The 23,359-nt window shown below is 29.9% G+C and overlaps 1 long non-coding RNA gene across 1 annotated transcript; it reads left to right on the forward strand.

Moving 5' to 3' along the window:
- The first annotated feature begins 359 nt into the window (after positions 1-359).
- On the forward strand, positions 360-7,706 carry LOC130894128 (uncharacterized). The gene is made up of 4 exons (XR_009059294.1): positions 360-516; positions 968-1,058; positions 4,471-4,560; positions 5,752-7,706. It is a non-coding gene; the product is annotated as an uncharacterized LOC130894128 (long non-coding RNA).
- The last annotated feature ends 15,653 nt before the right edge of the window (positions 7,707-23,359 follow it).

Genomic DNA, 23,359 nt, shown 5'->3' on the forward strand with positions numbered 1-23,359 from the left:
TTTTATAAAACGCAATTGTATTAAATATCGGCATTAAATGATGTATAATATAAATAAATTTATAATAAAATGAAATAAATTTTATTTTATTATAAATATGAATTATTATAAACAACTTGGCAATGTTTATAGTTGGTTCGTTTTTGAGATTAATTGTATTCATTCAACTTATTGTAATTTTATGTAAAATAAATTTTTAAAAATAATTTTCGAAAACCGAAAATTATAATTTGTGGGCCTCTCTTCTGTTAAATAACAAAAAATCTTAAAACTTTTAGTTGTAAACAACTAATAAAATCAAGTTTGAAACAAAAAAGGAATTTTTTGTATAATTGGAATTCGAAAGCGAACAGAATTTTATTTTAAAATATCGTTTTAGTGAGAATGATTTTGTATAATTTTGTAGGGATTTTGATTTGAGAATCGCAAATTTAGTGAAAAAGTAATTTTCCGTAAGAAATTTTCATGTTATATTTTTTTTAACTTGAAAACCGCGAATTCGACAAATTTGATTAGGTGGGTGATTTTTTACTTTTTTGCTTGTACTCGGATATTTTTTGTGAAGTTCATTTTGAAAATTTGATTTTATTGATATAATTTTCATTTATAACTAACTCACTCAAGTCTAATAAATTATAACATCTTGGGTTTATATAACTTTGAATTTATAATACCGGGTACCATCTAAAAATTGTGGACTTGATATTTACGAGGGGGAAAATTTTAGTGGCTGACAGATTAAGAAATAATAAAAGTTTTTTTTTGAATATATAGTTACATAATTTTCAGTTATTATTCATATAGGGGCAATCTATATATAATTATAATGTTTAATTTAATTGTTTGGCGTGAATAAATAAAGGGGACACAATCCATGTATCGAAGCAGGGATATGCATAATTTTTTTGTACTTTTTTAATTGCAAGGGTATTTAGAAAAAATATTACAATTCATGTTTTTGTTTCAGGTGTTGGTGCGCGATTCTACGCGAAATTTTAACCCGTTAACGAAACGAAATGTAAATGTAGTGCACGTTCCATAGTGCGGTTTGCCAAAAAGTAGGTGATTTTTGGATTAATAACAAAAAAAAAAGATTTTCCATTCTTCATAACAAATATCTCAAACTACATAATATATTACGTTTCTACTTGGTACTGCTAGATAATTCAATTCATTTAATTTAAACGTACGTTGAAATTTTCCCAAGAATTGAATGTAATACAATTTCAATATGATATACGAGGTATATCCACAAAGAAAGTTTTATGTCACGTCACAGTGTGAGATGGGGCATTATCGTGAAAAAAAAAAACAAAAACTATTTGGCAGTAATCCTCGGAGTTTGCTCTGTTTATCAATTTCCACGCATGTGCCAAAATTAAACGGCAAAACGTTGGAGCAAACGGTGGAAATGAGTTGTCGAGGTGTCGAAATTTGCTTAGGGGTATGGTAAGATACCAAAATTTCATCCCCTATGACTATTCGAAATATAGGTTTTCATTGCAACTTAGAAATGGAACTTGTGAATGTACCTCGTTTGAAGGAAATACTAAAATCAGTTATTAAAACTTTTTATTCAAATTTTTCTGAAATTTTCGGTCCGAATTATTGCATCAAATTTTGATTGAAATGATTTTTTTGTTATTTATTGAGTGAGCAGAACTTTGATCAGATGTTGTTGGTTTTTGTGTTTTTGGGAATTCTAGGAATATTTTGTTGAGATTAATACAGTTACAGATTTTAATTATTGAAGAAAATAGTTTGAATTTATTTTTGAATAACTTTTTCAACATTCATAAAGTTTTAACAAACATCCAATTAAACTTACAAAACAACGTTTTTGAAATCTTTAGGGATCTTTTGAAATGTGAAGTTAAATTTAAATATTTCATTTGAGCATAAAATTCATAATTCATTCGTGTTTAAAGCGAGTTTATTCTCTAAATTATTACTCAGATTACTCAGAATATTTATGACCAAAGCTAATTTTTCTCATTATATGATACTGATTAAATAAAATCTTGACGTTGTTATTTTAGATTGATTAATTCTTTTCAGCGTTTACTGTAACATATTTAAGTCCAGTAAATATTTTATGAATAATTATGATGATAATCATATAATAGAATTGCTCGAATACACCTCAAATTCATTTTGATTCTAATAGTAGTACATGGATCCTTCTGATCAATATAAATGATAATTAGATAATTAAGTAACTTGAAGTGATTTCCATTCAAATGACTTTCTGAGTAATCTGTTGAGATTTTCCTAAACTTTGAAGACAAATCTGTTGGGTTAATGAGATGATTGTGTGATGAGTGTCTTTGGAATTTGATTCAAAATGAGGCAGGCAACCGCCGAGATATGGAAAAGTGATTCGTAATTTTCGGTATCGATTTCGGTGTGTCGCGAATCGGTTATTGTTTTAGTCAGTAACATTGTTCTAAATTCTACGTTTTTTAATTAAGAAACATTTTCATGTACCTGTAATCACTCATGAAATTACTAATTCCAAAAACGAAGATATATCGTAGGAAAATTAAAAGTATATACATAGTGTTTTAAAAAGAAATTACTATTCTTTGCTGCTCAAAACATTTCCTTATATAGCAATTTAATAGTATAAGTATTAATTATCACTAATTATTTAAAACGTCGTTTGAAATATTACTTAAGAAATCTCTTGCTTTATATTGTTTTATTAATGATTTTTTTCCATACAATGATAATAAAGATATACTGGGAGTATCAGTTGAGAGATAGGTATGACTTATTTACAACTAGGATAACTTGGTTATACGATATTAGAATAAATTAGGAAATATGTCGGTTATTTAGATTTACAGGGTGACGAGAAACTTTGGAATGGTTGAAAATAATGAATGTTATTTGTACTAGAAGTAATCTCGAAACAAATATTCTTGTATATTTCAGCATTGAACTTCTAATTATTGTCCATACAAGGACACTCTGTATTCAAAGAATGGAGCATATCAGCTAAACAACTATTCGAATATTTCTATTAATGAAAATTCGGTTTCATCACACCTCGTTTCTTTCTTCTTTAATATTGGACATATTCCACCACCTCTTAGCTATTTTTCTGTTAGAATGTTATTCTTTTCTGTACTACTGCACACACTGGTATGTCTTTATTGTTGTTTCCTTCACGAGATCCACAATGTTCTTCCTGTTCCATTCAAAATTCCTTCAAAGTTTTTAGCTCATCTTTTAATTTTTCTTGTGAATCAATTGAGGACTCTTCTCTCGTTGTCTCTGATATAAGGTACTCTGTAATTAACTGTGTCCTCTCGTGATTTTTTTGTTCTATTGGTAAAAATCTCCTAATTCTTTGTTTTTAAACTTTAAATTTTTCACTTATTTTAAACTACACGATGATAAATGAAATTATATTATAATTTCAAAAGATGCCAGATCTGAAGGTTAGGAAGGTCATTCGTATTATGCTTTTGGAATACAAAGTTTGCTTTTCAGCTTCCACAGCTTTAAGTTTTGACGGTTTATTTTTCAAAATTTTGGATTTTCTTAATTTAATAATCACAAATCAATTACCTATTATGAGAAAGAAATAATGAAATAATTTTTGGTTTAGATTTTTAGCACTAGCAACGCCATCTTTACAGAGAAGCTCATACTGAGCTTATTTTAATATTAATTTCTACTATTTCATATGTCTCGGCTCTCGACTTTTTGTCACCTATTTACAAAACTGAAAGGAAGATGGCGTCCGCTATTTTCACACTAATTTATTTTTTCATTAAAACTAAAGTTGTATCGAAGTGTAGAAACATATTTTTTATTGAGTTAATGAGTTAATCATGAAGAAAATATAAATAGAAAAGTCTAAAAATTGAAAAACATTCTCTTCGAACTGTTGATGATGGTCGAATACACAATATCGCCACCTCTTATTGAAAAGTTGTGTTTCATTACTTTTCAGTAATAATTTCAGTAGAAACCATTTTTTTTAGTGCCTATTTCTCTTTGTATCCGATATAAAATTATATTGATATACAGGGTGTGCCAATCCTGCTAAAAAGTTGAATATTCCTAATATTTCATTTTAAAACGTATCAAAAACATTTTTTATTAGATGTCTTTGAGGTCCATAATTTGAAATTATTTCGAACAAGCGAAACATAATTTTAAAAAAATGAGGATGAGGTTTTTTTTAGTTTTTTGAGAGGTGTGGGTAAATTTATATGATAATCGTAGGTAAATAAAAGAACGCTCTGTACTTAATTCAACTAGACATTACAACTAAAACTTTAATGATAAAAAGTAATGTCCATCGAAATAGATTAAGTAAATTGCTTAACGGAAATTTTTAAAAAGAAACATATAATATCTATGTATTATAATTATTTGATTTCGTATTAACGTTCAAGTTATTTTTCAAACAATTTTAAAAAATGGAAGATTTGAATTTATTTTTTTTTGTTTTAGGTATTTGTGCGCGATTCGACGCGAAATTTTAACCCGTTAACGAAACGAAAAATATATGGTGTGTGAATCGATAAAGCGGTATGCCAAAAGGTAGGTGATTGTTGAATAAATAACAGAAAAAACATATTTCTTCAATTTTTATAACAAATATGTATTTCAAACTACAAATATGTGTTTCTAAAATGGAAATGCCGCTGCATCAGGAATATATAAATACATGTAAAATTCTATTTTCTATTATCGTTTTTCTGTGTCACGCTTCTTTCCAAAACTTAACCTGTCTGAAAAATAAATTTTTTATTTAATAAATGCTACACAAATAAAATGTAAAACAATTTTCCTATTGTAAAGAAAATACTAAAATTTGTCATACACGTCTAAATCATATTCTTATAACAGTTTCAAGATTAATTTCAAATGAAATGTTTTTTTTTTGTTATTTATTGGGTGTGCTATGAAAATTATTTCCATGATAATTTGTTGATGGTTACATACAGGAGTCATACAGGAGACAGGACACATACAGGATTCCAGGAACATTTTGAATGTTTACGTACGGAGATATCGTTTCAAATTTGTTTACATAATTACCTATCTATTATTGAACAGAGCCACTTTATTTTTGACTTAATTCGAAAAATTTTATTAAAATTATACAATACATTATTTTCCAAAATGTCTTTAGAAACCATTTAAAATACAAAGATTATTTTGAGAATATTATCCAAATAATTTTGATAAAATTGATTAGATTCTGGTGAAATTTTGTGTAAAAATTGATGGAATAAATTAAAAGTTGAATGTCCACTCGTTTGGAAACGAGTAAAGAAGATGATATGTTTGAAATAACAATTAGGGCATTTTGAAAGTTATTAATTTCGATAAATTTGTTGAAAGATTCGAAAAAAATTGGGATCGGCTCAATATATGAAAAATCCATCTGAATATGAATTGAAACGAATTATTTATTTTTTTATAGGTATCTAGGTACAATGAGGAGTTTGCAGTTTTTTGATGTGTTATATTTCCAAATTTTTGAATTTATACTTTCTTGTTTTGATGTTTGTGTGGATATGTGATATAGTGTGATCGCATGGTTATCCGCGGCTACAATAAGGACTTGTAGTTTTTAGAAAATCTCCTTAAACTTTATCCTTTCAATTGACAATTTACTAATTTTTTTTATTTGAATCATGGATAGATGTATATAATTAATTAACGAACTTTTTGTTAATTTTTTCAATACTCTTGGTTATATAACTAATTAAGTTTAACTTGTAGATGTGATTTTCATTCAAATGACTTTCTAAGTAATCTGTTGAGATTTTCTTCAATTATGAGGACGAGGCTGTTGGGTTAAGCTAATTTTTTTTGGATTATTAGTTCCCTAGAAACGACAAGTACAGGCTTGAAGTTGCTCTAACGTAGTGGACTAACAAGTCTGTGCTATGGGGATGATTGTGTGATGTATGTCTTTGGAATTTGATCATAAATGAGGTAGGCAAGACTATATGTGAGTACAAATTTTTATATACATTAAATTAGGTTGGGTGATTTCGTTTTCTAATGATAGTAAACTTATAACGCAATGATAAAATTTTGTCTGATGCTTACAAAGATATGAAAATCGAGTTACTTTTGAGTTCTTTTTTTGATAGAAAAGTTTCACAACCAAAAAAATCGTATGGAAAAAAATTATAGATATCTGGAGAATAATATTCGCATAAATTTGACTTTTTATGTTTGGTATTTTCAGTTAAGTAAATTGAAACTTGTTTGCGTGTGTTAAAAATTCCGTTTTGCAATCTTCATATCGATGGCTACTTTATTTGTTATAAATTTTCGTTTTTCTTTCCCAAACTGGACCTGAAATTTAAAAATATAAAATGTTGTAAACTTCGGATCTGTGAATTACTTTGATAATAATTGAATGATAAAATTATTATACACTATTTTGTTCTTATACAGAACTTAATAAAATTGAATTTTTCGAAATGAAAATTACATTTTTTTAATAATAATTCGAAAAAAAAACATATTTTCTGGACATTTTATTTTATAATCGACTATGAACAATTTATTCAAACGTTAATTGTTTCTAATTTTTATTAACCCTTAAAAAAAGAAAACTGAATCTGTTTCTTTTTTAATTTTAAATGTTTTCTGCTCAAGTTAGTTGAAATTATATATGTAATAATATATTTTGCAAAATAAAAGATTTTCTCAAGAGTTATCGAATATCGATAGCTACTTCATTTGTTATAAATTATCATCATTCCTACCCATTTTCGACTTGAAATTTGAAAAGATAAAATGTAATAACTATCTAAGGTAAACTTCGAATCTTACTTAGACAATTGAATAATAAAATCATCATATATAGTTTTTTCTAATGCAGAACTTTACATAATTAAATTTTTCGAAACTGAAATTCCATTTTACCAATAATCATTTGAGAAAAAAACATCTTATGGACTATTTTATTATAGAATTGACTTGGACAATTTTTTCAAACGTAAATTATTTCTAATATATATCAATCATTAAAGAAAAACAACCGAATCTGTTTATTTTTAATTTTACTTTAATAATTGATTGATAAAATTATTATACACTGTTTTGTTCTTATGCAGAAATTTATAAAATTGCATTTTTCGAAACTAAAATTACATATTTTTAATAATCATTTGAAAAAAAAATTATTTTCTGGACTATTTTATTAATTGAGCCACTTTTTATGGTTATAATTGTACCGTAGCCAGCGGCGTGGGTAACCGCATTCATTTCGCCTTCACCCAAAAATCAAACACTTTCCACTGAAAAAGTGTAGGTTTAGCCCTAGCAACACCGTTTATGTCAATACTGACATAATCCCCATTCCAAGCCGTCTAAATGACCTCCAAGCCCGCTAAGTGATTCGAACCATCGAATCAAGTAATTTCGTTGCGAAAGAGACCCTCCTCATCCTACCTTAATTTCCTCAATAGTTCCCCCATATCAATCAGATAAATTCCGACCCCCAACACCCACCCTCACTGTCATTCGATCGTCGGAGTTGCAGGTTTTCTGCGGTTTCCCTGTAACCTGGAGAACCGATTCTCCAGACAAATGACCGACGATAGGGAATAATAGAGCCGCAGCTGTACCCGCCCACCCCAAATCAGATTAAGAAAAAACACAAAATAAACAAAAAAAAATATAAAAAAAAAACCCAAAGGAAAAAAAAGAAAAAAAAATTAATTAAAAAAATTCTTGGATAAAAAATAACAACCCCGCTAGAAGCAGCCGAGCAAGCACTCCCCAGCAAAACAGTCACAAACCCAGCCCTGCAGAGGAAAAAAAATTCCTATATCAGGGCCTAAGCAAACAAATCCAAATTACCCAAAAAAAAACCTTCCTTCCAAATTCTACCCAACGAATCTCTCTCTCTCTCTCCATTGTAGGTCATTACATTTTAGATTTTAACGGCGCTTATGCTTACCTTGTAACTTATTATTCAAAATCCTTTTGAATATTTTTGTGAATTGTGAAGTGCATCATTTAAAAATGTAAGTAATTTCTGTCTCTTCTATTTTCATTTTTGTATTATTGATGTTTAATATTTTTGAGAATATAAAATTTATTTTTCAAATTATATTCTGGATATATTTTTATCTTTTGGACTTGTGATATTTTAAAATTGTTTTTTTTTCTTCAATTTTTTTTCAATCTTCAATTATTTTCTTATAATTAAATTTCAAGTGTAATTTTGTGGATAAATGTTAAATTTTCAATGTATAATTATTCCAGATTTTCAATTGTTACTCTGAAATTAGTTATTCATTGTTACTGGACTATTTTATCATACAAGCGACTTGGAAAAAATTTTCAAAGTTATACTTTTTTTTTTAAAACAAATTTTTATAAAATTGAATTTTTCGAAAATAAAATTCCATTTTTTCAATTATCATTTGAAAAAAAAAATCATTTTCTAGAGTATTTTATTAATTGAGCCACAAATTTTCAAACGTAAATTATTTCTAATTTATATCATTAAAAAAACACTGAATCTATTCATTTTTAATATTCTCTGGTGAAGTTAACACAAGAAAGTATGTATGTAATAATAATAAATACCTTTCAAGAAATAGAAATTTTCCAAAGTCCATCAAATAGGAAGCTAACTTGTGTGAAAAATTAAGTTTCCCAATCTTCCTATTGACAGCTACTTCATTTGTATAAATTTTCATCCTTCTTTTCCATTATCGACTTAAAAACTTGAAATTTGAAGATGTAAAATCATGTGATAAATATCTAACGTAAACTCCGAAACATTTATTTGAATGGTAAAATTATTATACACTGTATTTTTTTCAATGTAGAATATTATAAAATTGAATGTTTGAAAGTTAGAACTTTAATATTCTCTATTAATTTTTGGGACAAACGGTCTTGGTGTTCAGAATTTTGAACCTTTCATCACAAACATACTAAGAAGAATGAAAACGTAAGTTACGTTTTTAAGTTACATTTTCAGAATCATATTCATTTGTAAAATATTTAAAATATTTATTGAAAAAAATAATTTCACTTTTTTTAAATCTTATATATTGACAATATTTATAGTTTACATCTAGTAAACATGCTTCACGTGTATTAAAAACAAAAATTTAAAAAAAATCCCTTTCATTATCAATTAGCTTTTTCCTTTTATGAGAAGTTGCACTTTCTCTTTTTGAAAAACAAACCGTAATCACCCATTATTCTAATATCCTGGTGGGTCCTTTCACCTCGCTGCTCATCACTGAAAGCTCCCAAATTTTCGGGAAAAAATGTCAGACGCGTATAGAGATGATGAATTTTCAATGACATTCGAGCAATACAGTAACAAATGCATTCCACGGTATATGTTACTATGTGGTCATCGTCCGGCAATTTTCTTATTTGTGGCTCAATAAAAATACCTTCCCTTAATTTGGCATCGCTCAAATGGCAAAAAATTTCTCTAAGGTTTGTGAATTTCACCATAAATAAACTGCGGCGCGTTTGACTCGACACTTTCGTCCTTATATTCACTTTTTGCATTATGAACAGAAGCGAACCGCTTACCATGAAACTCAACAAAATACTAATTTTTAATGTTATTTTTATGTTTATTATTCTGAATAATACAGTTCAGGTACTTTTTCGGCCATAATATTTACCGATTCTATCCGTCCCTCTATAAAATTACCTACCTGCTAGCCAAAAATAGGGATAATTGAACTATTGAAAAGTCCTAGATATTAGGAATTAATGAATATTTTTTTTATTATTAGACGGGTATTTCCATTTTAAAAATTAATGTCTCATTTGTGTTATGAAATTTTTGTCGACCATTGTTATTATACATAATAAATTTAGGGATATAACATAAAATATTAACTCTGCCAGTATGGCCGTTGGGCGGATTGAGTAGCTCAGCGACCATGCTGCCGGTCCCAAGCCCGGATAAAAGAGGAGGGTTGTGAGGCAAGGCTAGCTACCTACCTCATGTAAAACAGCCATTTGCTAAGAGAACGAAGAAAGTAGCCTCGGATAGGACTGATAAAACTTATAACGACCCGGCAAAGTTAAGGAAAAAACGATTTTGGAAGCGACAACAATTGCGAATAGCCACCTGGAATGTTACATCAATTGCTAACAAAGACCAAGAAACCATAATAGAGCTTAAGAAACATAAAATAGACATATGTGCCTTGTCTGAGACGAAAAAGAAAGGAGCTGGCAACTTTAGAATCGCGGAGTATACATTGATATATAATGGGAAACCAAAAGATGAATGAGCAGCATCGGGAGTAGGCCTATTAGTGCACGAGAAATACGACAAAAACATAATAGACATAAAGTATATAAGCGACAGACTGCTACAAACCACGTTTAAATTTACAGAAACAACTAAAACCCATATATTAAGCGTGTATGCTCCTGATACGAGTTAAAGTCAAGAAGAAACAGACTCATTCTATGATGAACTGCAGATCACCATGTCATCACCATATCAGGATTCCTTCGAACCGTGATATGGGGGAATAAATTTTTAAGTATCGAAAGCAAAACACGGATATATAAAACTTGTGTAAGACCAGTAATGACATACGCCATAGAAGCGAGGCCGGAGACTGCAACTACTAAGCGGATTCTTAGAACGACCGAGATGAAGACATTACGCTCAATCACAGGGAAAACACTAAGAGACAGAATAAGGAGCAATGAAATTAGAAGAATGTGTGACGTTCCGGATATAGTGAGATGGACCAGAACTAGAAGAAGAGCATGGAGAGATCATGTCAATAGAATGGACGACGATCGACTGGCGAAAATCGCAAAGGAAGAGAGACCCAATACAAGTAGATCGCCTGGAAGACCACCAAAGCGCTGGTATGAGAGCTGGTCCTCGGAGTCACAACTTAGGCTGCCTCTTTGAAAACACAAGACATAGTCTTAAAATAAGAAGAAGAAGAAGAAGACATAAAATATTGGGGTGCAGCAAGTTTTATTTTTATATAAATGAGGATAATGAATTAATTAAAAGGCTAGATAATGACGATAAATAGCGGCTTGTGATAAATTCAAACGAGAATTAACTTTGTGCGAAATATGGCGGATCGCAGTAAAAACAACAACCTATCGTTAAAAAAAACTGAACTTGCCATTCAAATATTGGAGAAAAAATGGCGACACCTTGTTTTGGTTAGGCTGGTGTATCATACTCTGCAAAAAAGTTTATTTACTGCGTTTCTTTACTGACAGGCCATTCTGGATTTTGAGCTGCTGCTGCTGATGCTGGTACTTGTTTGATTTGTAGGTGCATAGTCGAGTAATTGTCGTCTGGTGACGTCTCGTTTCGAGGGTTAGCAGTTTTCAGCCGGTCTATAGTTTCCATTTTTCTATTGCGCGGACTTGAAGATGATGGAAGTTTTTTATCATCATTTTTCGTAACATTTATCGTAGGGCATAGCATGTGAAACGAGTTTTTTATCATGTCGTGGCGTGAAAAACGTGACTAGGATCTTGGAATAAAAACTGGAAAACGGTCGAAGGATGGAAAATGTCGTGAATGAGGGAGGGTGTATCTGTTTAATGCATTTTTACGCGAAATGTTAGATAAATGAGGATAATGAATTAATTAAAAGATTAGATAAAGACGGTAAATAGCGGCTTGTGATAAATAAATCCGAGAATTAGCTTTGGACGAAACATGGCGGATCGCAGAAAATTAAATTTCTATCAACAATTAACCTCTCAAATTATGTTGAAATAAATTTGAAAATTTGTTTTATATTCACAAAGTTCATAAATGATCCACGTCCCATTTTTTTATGCACGCACTATTTTTATAATTGCGACAGAGTAATAATTGTTAGCGTTGTTCCTTTCAAAACTAATACATGTTTAACAACTTGGCAAATTAGTAATTTGCTTTTGGTAATAAATAATCATCTCACTAATTTTCCAATCAAGACTTTGATTAGACTAGAGAATAAATCGTGGGGTGCATGAAATTTCTATCAACAATCCAACCGCTCGTATTAGGTCACACCGGTATTTTTTACACAGTACACACAGATTTCTTTATGACCTACTATTATCTTTTTCAAGAGATTAGGCAAATTTAATCTTTCATTTTTAATTTTTAAAACTTTTATTATTATTCACACAATCATTAATTGATTAACTTGGAATATATACTCAGAAGGCATTAGGATCTATCTCTGAAGTAACCAATGGCAAAACTAGGCATTTATGATAATTAATTACAATATTCAATTTGAGGCCTCAATAACTGCATCCATATATATATATATATATATATATATATATATATATATATATATATATATATATATACAGTGCTTTTCAGATAAAAGTATCCACCTTTAATAACTTTTGTAATACTGGTATTTAGAAAAAATCCAAAAACACGTCAATTTATGTTGGAAGGGGCAAGCATTATGGCTTATTTAAACTTACTGGAAAAGCCACCCCCTCACCCCTAGCAGCATCCCCTTTATTTTTTTAAATTACTTTTCATATTTTTAATGTAAAATTTGGATACTCCTCTTTGAGCTGATTTCAAAAATGTATAATACTTGTAGGTTAAAGTGGTTAGTTTATGAGATAAACAATTTTTCTTTTCAGAGCACAAATTTTACTTATTATTTACTTTCACCTTATTTGCCTGTACTAAAATGGGTTGTACAACAGTTCAAATTCTTTAATCTTTTTAACTGTGCTATTTATTCTAGTTAAAAAATCCAAACAACAAAAAACTCTACTTTTTATTAAAGTTTGACATTGTCAACTAGAATTTGTAGTCACTATTGATAGTGTAATTTGATACATTATTTATTTTGTTTCTCTGAAATGGTTTACTCTTTGCAAGAAAGAATTGAAATTGTAGGTTTATACTACCAAAATAATAATTGTGCAAGAGCTGCTGCTAGAATAATTAACGAATTACATGACGGAAGACATGCAACTACACATAAGTATGTAATTCAACTGATGGAGAAATTTACCACAACAGGGTCTGTTTGCAATAAAGTGCATAAGCGAGAGGGACTCGTAAATAACGAAGCAATCCAAGTGGCAATTTTAGGGCAAGTCAGCTTAGAGGCTCAACAACCCCAATCGTTGTCAACAATAAGTAGAGCGATCGGTGTTTCATCTTCTACAGTTTTCCGAGTTCTACATAAATTCAAGTAACACCCATACAAAGTTAAGTTGGTGCACGAGTTGAATGAAGATGATTTTGATCGTCGTCTAGAGTTTTGCGAATCAATGACGCAAATTATCAATAACAATCCACAATTGTTAAACAATATTTGCTTTTCTGATGAATGCTCATGGTCATTAAATGGCTTAGTAAGTAGGCATAATTGTAGATATTGGGCTGAAAGTGATCCACATATTATGCGTGAATTCCGTACACAACATCCCCAAAAGTAAAACGTTTGGTGTGGTATCCTAGGTGACCACATTGTCGGACCTTTCTTCATCAACGGAAATTTAAATGGTGAATCATATCTTGAGTTACTCAGGGAAGGGGTTGACCCACGTATTACAACAATAATAGAAAATGATGATAACCTTTCCGAAGATTTACTGGTATTTCAACAAGACGGAGCTCCCCCACACTATGCTATGCCTGTCCGACAATTTTTAAACGAAACATTCCCCGCTCGTTGGATAGGTAGAAGGGGGCAGATGATGGAGTGGCCACCTAGGTCACCGGATTTAACACCCCTAGACTTCTTTTTATGGGGGTATTTAAAAACAAAAGTTTATGCTACCCAACCAGAATCTCTGGATGATTTACGAGAGAGGATAGAAAATGAATGTCGACAATTAAATCCAGCCGTATTAAGCAATGTCAGAGAGGCATTTCAAAATAGATTATACCATTGTATGGAAGTGAATGGTACTCATTTTGAACACTTATTGTAACTTCATAATAAATAGCACAGTTAAAAAGATTAAAGAGTTTGAACTGTTGTACAACCCATTTTAGTACAGGCAAATAAGGTGAAAGTAAATAATAAGTAAAATTTGTGCTCTTAAAAGAAAAATTGTTTATCTCATAAACTAACCACTTTAACCTACAAGTATTATACATTTTTGAAATCAGCTCAAAGAGGAGTATCCAAATTTTACATAAAAAATATGAAAAGTAATTTAAAAAAATAAAGGGGATGCTGCTAGGGGTGAGGGGGTGGCTTTTCCAGTAAGTTTAAATAAGCCATAATGCTTGCCCCTTCCAACATAAATTGACGTGTTTTTGGATTTTTTCTAAATACCAGTATTACAAAAGTTATTGAAGGTGGATACTTTTATCTGAAAAGTACTGTGTATATATATATATATATATATTAAATAAAGATGCACTATCTTACGGTTCAGTCTAATCAAGGGTTAAATTTCGACTAGTTACTTAGGACCTAGCTAATTATTTTTCAACCTCGATATGTTTCTTAAATAATTTAAATCATTTTATTCAAGTTTTTAAGATTCGTCCACAAGACATTCACCGAAAAATAATTAGTTAGATGCTAGATATCGAACCAAACACACTATGGAAAATTTCTCAGCTAAAAATTTATAAATAAATAAAAAGATTTTTATAAAGAAATATTTCTTGACTTGAAACAGATTTATTAATGCTCTGTCGCATTTATGAATAACTTACTGTATCTACTTTCTACTCAATTATTATCTGGCTTTTATCACATTTTTTCCATCATGATTATTTTTTATTTTCAATGGAACTTTTCAGTTTTTCCTTATATTTTCAAGGCTTGGAAATATGATCGATTAGTAAATTTTTGTAATGAATCGTACTCTTAAAAATTTGTTAGGTGGTAAGGTCTCAACTCCAAGAACACAAACACACACACACACACAAGATAATATACAGACACAAAGGAGGGATAAATTAAAATTATCTTTATTAAACATTGAATTTCAACATTTGATTTATATTAGAAATGAAATAGAAAGTTTATTCGCGCGTAGTCGTCGACCGTTCGTTCCTATGGTCACATTGTTATTTACATAGTAATCAGAATTCATGATGACCTACTACTTAATTATTTGAAAAATCTCAAGATTAATTATCACTTTTTATCTGAATTTATTTGGGATTTCAAAATATTTCAAAACACTCTGTTCAATCATGAAATTGAAAGTTTAAACTGAATCGAAATGTTGTAGGTAACAGTCACACACCTCTTAGAGTAAAATCACATTACCAATAGTATTAGGCTTGGGGCGCGTGAAATTTCTATTCATATTTATTCAATTTGGTCCATTATATCCCTCTTTTAAATAGAAATGCTCAATTTTTATAGTATCTATCTTTATCTATTCCAATACCCAGACATATAAAATCATCATATATATATCAACAGTATTTAAGATTTATTATCACACATGATACGAATTTTTAGTTCAGATTTTAAGATTAATGATTACTGGTAGCTAGGATTAAATTATTTTCTGGCTTTTAAAATATTATTGACAGGTTTCCAATATTATTAATCAACTTCAACATCAAGTTCAATAATCTTCTGTTGTGCGCATTTTTCAGTTTTAACAATTGTATTCTAATAATTTCTTATGAAAACAAAATATCAATCTTCATAAAAATTAATTGTTCCAAAATCTCTTGAACGATTTTTTATAAAATTGAAAATTGAATCGACATCCTACTTTCTATTCAATGAAATCAACTCTTTTATAATTTTTTCTATTTTTGAACTTTTACCACCAACAAGAATAACAAGAAAAACATGAAAGCACCATCGAAAGGTAGGATTGTATTTAATCATTCATAACAATCGTTTCGATCAGACTAAAAATTAAACACTAGAGTCACGTGATATTCTATTAAATTATTAGTCAATGTACATTAGTATTAGTATTAAAACTAATTTAGATGGTAGTGGCGAAAAAGAACGACTTGCAATAATTTTAGATTTCATATTCTGATCAAATTTCCGAAATTGGTCATACCATTAGTACGTAAGAGATTTTTCTTCTTATTAGAAATGCGTCGTCATTCCACTTGAAATTATTGGAGAACTACAAAGCAATTTTTTAATGTATACTCAATAAAGTCAAGCAATATGTGTAGTTAGTCCTTTGTACTACCCTTCACTATTTTTTCCACCACCTAGGATTACGATAAAACGAAAAAATGGAAAATGACTTGATGTAAATAGCTGTGTACATATATTCTGAGCGGTCAGAATGATCTAATTACAACGCGAATTACGTTACTGAACATCGAGAAGGCGTTTTTAAAAACGAATTACACGTTGAGAAACGTTTATTCAATACATTGACAAAACAGAATCTCAATTTATTACAGGTTTACAATATTTATATGTTTAACAAAGTGCCTCGTCGGCGTTATACAGTAAAGCTTAATAAACAATGTTCATTGACGTAACTCCTCCGCCCTAAGAGAGAACTATGGGGATGGACCAGAGTTCGGCATTAGAGGAAAATTTTTCAAAACATCTTATTCGCTTGTTGTCTCCCTTTCGGGTTGGTTCTTCTTTCTTCTTATTCTAATGATTAGGTATATAGCGCAGGCTGTAACTATAAGATATAATAAAATTGAATAAAAACTTATACTTTGAAAATGAATGGGTAACGAGTTTATCTTCTCAGCTGACTTTTTATCTTCTTGAATAGCACTTATGACATTGTTCATTTCGTTAAGATCGATTGAATCCAAATGCACAGGTTTCAGGTTAGCACTATCTGGAGTAAAATTTTTTGTATAAATATTTAATTTGGGTAAATCAATGTTTTTATATTTCGGCTCTGTGGATTTAAAAGTTTTTAGATGAAAGTTGTTTATTAAAATGTCACATTCGTTGTTAAGTTCGATTAGATAACTACCGTTCACAGGAAAGTTCGTAATGTCTTTGTTGCAGTTTTGTTTGACTATAACACTATACGGGGTAATCACAATCCAATGGTCGGTTTCTAATTTCTGAATTTTGACTTCACTAATGGTAGACGGGATATCTCGGCAATTATAGGTAGATTGAGAGTATTTCAATAACTGGACTTCGCAAGGAGAGTTACTTGATATTGCTCTTCTTTGTAGTCCTTGACAGATGAATTCTTCATTAATTATTTCTTGACATTTAGAGTTCGTAGAGGCATAGTTTTGCTCATTTAAAAGGAGAAATTTGGATTGGGGTAGTATGAGTTTGAAATTTTGGTTTGAAGGTGTAGGTAAGGGGTAAAGGTGATAGTAGTTATATTCAAGAAACTCTACAATCGGTACTTCTAATATAAAAGTAATACTTTTATATTTACTGTAACTTTTAACTTTGATAATTTTTTCATATAATACAATATTATTCAACGATGTTTCAAATGGACACTTGTTATTTTCATCAATATTTTCCTTAACTGATATTATCTCTGAAAGTATTTCATTTGGATTTGCTATAGAATTGTGGAAACTATTCATTTTTGCGAAGCTTATAGCCACTGCTATTCTATCGAGTATGTCATAAATGATTTGAAAACTGGTCGAAAATTGGGAAACAATTTGTTCAATTGAAAAGAAATGGTAAGTTTCTATCATTTCTGTTCTCATATTCCTTAATTCTTTTTGTAAATCATTAATACGTGAGCTCAATATTTCTTGATTGCGGGATAGTATTCTGGAATTATTTTCGAATGATTTAATAGATGATTCTAGTAATGTAATTTGATGTGTAAGTAATGTTTTGATATTATTCTGATTATTAGATAAGGTTTTAATAGCTTCGTAGTATCGGATTGCATCTTCTTGATCTAAATTACCTGTTATAAATTTTATTGCTGAGCCAATTCCGTCAAAAAGAGATCGTTTCGCATGTTTTCCCCATAATGGGTTTAATTGTTCTATTTGTAAAGTGATTTTATTTTCTATTATTCGAATTATGTGGTAGGAGTTATCAAAGTACTCTGTGAAGTTGAACATGCTAGGATGATTTGAAAAATAGTCGTATAGGTTATCATATTGGTCCTTTAAATTTAGAAAATGATCAGTTATATTTGTAATGTCATAAACATGTATGAAAGTCCAGAAGTCGGTTTGTATATGAGCAGTGCCTAGTCGTAAGGGTAGGAGGCCAGGATTATCGTTTAGGTTATGGAATTTGGGTGCATCTAGTCTTCCTTCAGCGGTCCAAAAAAAGAAAATGAAACGGGAGGTTTTTTTAGTTCCTTTATGTGAACAATTTCTTTATGTGCTTTAAGTTTTTTATGTTTAAGTAATTTTCCAGAAATTTCAACACGATTTCTGTCAAGTATTTGAGTAATTTCGAAAGGACCTAGGAAACGTTTGTCTTTTTTTATTTCGTTTTTTGGGATTATGCTTGTATACAATTTGACCAATTTTGAATTCACTATTCGAATCACCGTTAGTATTTCGTTTTTGTAAAATTTTTTTCTTATTTGTTTTTAATTTTTCTTGTACATCTTTATAAACATATTGTAACTTTGTTCGATGATTGTCTACATAATCATTATAGAAAGTTTGGGGTATAAAAATTTCGTTTGGGTTTCTAGAATCTGTATGACCAAAGGTAAGTTCAAAAGGGGTGAAACTTGTAGAACTGTGTATAGAATTATTGTACCCTATTATTGCGTAATCCATTAATCATCTTCGTCGGGGTAAAGTTCTCGTAGTATTCTAAGATGTTCAATCAAGGTTGAATGAACTCTTTCAGCTATGGAGTTGGATTCATGATGACCAGTTGTGGTGAAATATATTTTAATTTTGTGTAATGCCAAAAGTTCTTTAATAGTATCTTTATGGAATTCTGTACCTTTATCTAAAACAATTAATTGTGGTACTCCGAATGATGTAAAATATTTTATTAGAGTTTTACTTATAATAACAGCTGTTTTAGAAGCAATGTGCATTGCTTGTGCGAATTTTGTGAATGCATCTGTTAAGGTTAGATAAGATTTTCCGTTGTAAACAAAAACGTCGACGTGTATAATTTGAAATGGTTTTGATGCAGTTTCGGTTAACATTAGCGGAACATAAGGTTTTTCTCTAGCATATTTATTTTTCTGACGAATTTCGCAAGAATTAATGTAATTAGTAATCGATTTTTTCATATTTTTCCAATAGTAATTTATTTTTAATTTTTCGAAGGTTTCTTGAATTCCTTGAGTTCCTTGAATTCCTTCCTGGTTTTGCTTTCGTGGTAATTTCTGAGTAAAAGGATCTGTTCTTCTTTATCTGATACCGTATTAACTAATTTAGTGCATTTGATAAGTCTTGGTTGATTTGAAGAGAAATGTTTCAAATAAACTCTATTAAAATCATGATACATGTTGTCTTTGTTAAAATAGAGATAGAATGTGTTGTTAAGATCTGTGTTTACTACTAAAAATTCGAATATAAAACGTTCGTTATCATTTTCTGGAATTTTAACTTGTGATTTTCGTATGTATCGTGAGAGATGTCTAGTTTTTGATATAAATTTGGATATACTAAAATTTGGTAAACTTTGTTATTAATAATTTCATCTAATATAGGAATTCCTTGGTTAGTGGTTTCAAAAGCTGAATGAATAGTTGAGGAATTGAATTTAGGGGTAGAAGGTTTCGTCCAATTAGGTTCAGGTGTATTGAGTTCGTCTCGTAAATTTGGAGGTATATTAGTGGTATTTTTAGGAGGCGGTATTTGTACATCTGAGATAATATTTACTTTTGATTTAATTTGCTCATTGATAGAATTGTTTTCTTAATCTAAAGAGTTTTCGAACTCTCGTAAGAATTCTAAAATTTCGTCATTCGTGTCACCGGGGTTATTAATAATTGAATCAGTTTCTAAAGCGTTAATTTGTATTCTACTTAGACAGTCAGACACAACATTTGAAGATCCGCGTTTGTAAAATATTTTATAGTCGTATTCTTCTAATTTCAAACGCCATCTCACTAATTTTGAGTTGGGTTCTTTTAACTTGAAAAGCCAGGTTAGGGGTTTGTGATCAGTATATATGTGAAATTGTCGTCCGTACAAATAGGGTCGAAAGTGTTTGCAAGCCCATACGATTGCAAGTAATTCCTTTTCAATCGTAGAGTAATTGATTTCTGAATCGTTCAGGGTTCGTGAGGCGTGAGCTATAGGTTTGTCATTTGGAACGGTACCTTGTGATAATACTGCTCCAAGGGAATAGTTACTACTATCGGTTGTTAGAATCATTGGTTTGGAAAAGTCTGAATATTGTAATATAGGATCGTTTGTTAAAATTTCTTTGCAATTTTGAAAAGAGTCTATGAATTCCTTGTCATGAATTATTCGCATTCCTTTTTTCAAGCATTTAGTCATGGGTTTGGTCAGTTTGGCAAAATTTGGTATGAAACGGCGGTAATATCCAAGAAGTCCAAGGAAACTTTTGATTTCGGTTTGGGTTTTGGGAATCGGAAAGTTTTTGATTACAGAAATTTTCTCAGGATTAGGTTTTACACCTTCGGGGGTAATTATATGACCTAAGTATACTATTGATTTTTGAAGGAATTCGGATTTGTCAAGTTGTATCTTTAAGTTAAATTTTCTCAGTCTGTCAAATACTTGTTTAACTCTTTGTATGTGTTCTTTCCCGTGCGATACGTTAAATTTCCGAAATATCCTACTGACTGCGCCAATTACGTTACTGAACTTCGAAAAGGCGCTTTTAAAAACGAATTACACGTTGAGAAACGTTTTTTCAATACATTGACAAAACAGAATCTCAATTTATTACAGGTTTACAATATTTATATGTTTTACAAAGTGCCTCGTCGGCGTTATACAATAAAGCTTAATAAACAATGTTCATTGACGTAACTCGCGCCAAAAGACAAATTTTTAGTCTGATCAAACGGTTTTGTTTATCTTTCAACTTGAATTTATTTGAAATTTCCTGCTTCAACTTTATTATTTGTATATGTACAGTAATTGGATTGTCAAAAATAAGGAATCAAACTACTGATAAATACAGGGTCTCACATTCTAAACATTTCGAAATTTTAAGTTTTCTACGGAGTCTTGATTTTAGGGCCTTCCAAGATATTTCAATAAATCCCAATATTTCTTGTTTCGATTTATCTCTTGTATCCCCTAGGAGTGGTTAAATTTCTTGTTCATCTACCAAGTCAACTATGGGGTTGTTGTACTACTTACAATTTCATTTAATAATATTAATCATATCTTCGTCCTCTGTTAGTATGAAGCAATCTTTTCACTATATATTTTTTTCTTTAGTTCCATCTCTAGTCAACAACAAATGAAAAGATATCTATTAACCTTTCAGCCAACTAATTTTGATCAAAACATTCTCTATATTCATGTTGAACGTTTTCATCGGGAATATGGATTAGTGATTTGTGTAGGATTGATGTAACAAAAGCAATATGGGTAATTGGTCCTTGGTACTATTCTTCACGCTTCTTTCCATCAATCAAGTATTTTGAAAAGACTAAAAATTAAATTCGGCGTAATATAAAAAATAGTAGTTAATATTATATGAGCGAAAGGGATTGTTGATAGACATTTCACGCGCCCCACGACTCATTTTTTAGTCTGATCAAAAGAACTCGGTTGATGAGATAGTTTTGTGAGGCTTAGTACCTGGGGTTTCACAGATTATACCTGCTTTTCATCCATCACCTGCACTACATCTTTCCTCTCGATCAAACATTCAGCTGAATAATTTTTCTCTTCACTTTTACCAATTCATAATTTTTTGATTAAATTCATGTTTTGTGTCCTTTAAATTATTCTTTATATCCGGTGCGATCTCATCTTCAAACTAATAAAATCCATCTTTGACATTTCGATATTTTCCATCTCTCAGTTCAGTTGCATTTGCTCTGTGAAAAACCTATTAAATGATTGTAGCAAAATATTATTATCAGTGTGTTTGTCAGTTGAAACTAAGAAATATAAATAAAATTATATTATTCTATTTCCCTTCATTTCAATCCAAGAAAATTTAAATGAAGTTTTCAACATAAAATGAGATTAAAGACGATATAATAAAATGATTTTGTTTTATTTGAACCTCTTCCTTTCAATTCCTATTTTAAAAATTGCTGCATAGGTGGCGGCCGCATCTCTTAACTTTAAGGTAAGGACTTGTTGCAAACTGGAGACATCTTTTTCTTAATTTGTGTTGTTACTAGCAAAGACTAGAAAGATATTTTATTTGTGTGATAAATAAAATTGAAATATATTGTTTTATTTAATTCCTTCCATTCTATTCCTATTTTATAGCTTTCGTCAACATTAAGGTAAGAACTTGTTGCAACGAAATGTAGCATATGATGAACTCATCACCGATGCTAGCCTTTTCAGAAAAAAATAACTACTTTGTCTTGGTGGCACTTTTTTTCCTCAGCGATCTGCCTAGCAAAGACTGGGAAGATATTTATTTGACTTGTGTAATAAACTTGAATTATATTGTTTTATTTATTCCCTTCCATTCAATTCCCGGCAATAGCTTTCGTCAACTTTAAGGTAAGAACTTGTAGCAAATTGTAGCGAATGATTGTTACATAAATTAAACGCCATTCTGTACAAAAAACAACTACTTTGAGTTGGTGACACTTTTTTTTTCTCAAGGATTCGCCTCGTGTTGTAGTACTAGCAAAAAACTTGTGAAATAAAATAAAAATATATTGTTTTATTTAATTCCTTCCATTCTATTCCTATTTTTATAGCTTTCGTCAACTTTAAGGTAAGAACTTGTTACAACAAATTGTAACTATCAACTTTGTGACTAATTTTTTTTTCACATTCAAAAACTATAAAGATATTTCACATGTATAATTTTCCTATTCCTATTTTAGATATGAGACCAATTGAGAAAAATAGCAATTAGAAAATGAACAAACAAACTTATTAAAATAGGTTTAATTTTTCTTTCAGTTATCAGATTGACTTGAGAGTTGAGTGTTTAAATATTTTTGATTTTATCTTTCCATTTAATCAGTTTCCTTCAATTTTCTGTGCGAAAACCAACTACTAACTACTAATTTTTAGCGTGAAGTTACTAAAGTGTTGTGTTTAATTTGAACGTAAGTGTTTACTTGTACAATTTCATGGACAAAAGATTAATTAAGAAATGGAATAAATTTTATTAGCTTTATTCGAAAAGTTATTGAATGAGTTGTATTAATTTTTATTTGTTTTAGCGCCCTGGTAGTTTGTGCTAAGGAGGCGGCAGGAGTTGAAGTGAAGTGTTGTTATATTTATGTTGTTATTTCATGATGTAATTTTTTTAGTTTTATTGTAAGAGCTAGGAAATTGACTTTAATGATTTGTAAATATGTTTAAAATTAGTTGATTAAATGTAAGCTT

This window comes from Diorhabda carinulata, chromosome 5 (assembly GCF_026250575.1).
Source record: "Diorhabda carinulata isolate Delta chromosome 5, icDioCari1.1, whole genome shotgun sequence".
In the NCBI taxonomy this organism is placed as follows: Eukaryota; Metazoa; Arthropoda; class Insecta; order Coleoptera; family Chrysomelidae; genus Diorhabda; species Diorhabda carinulata.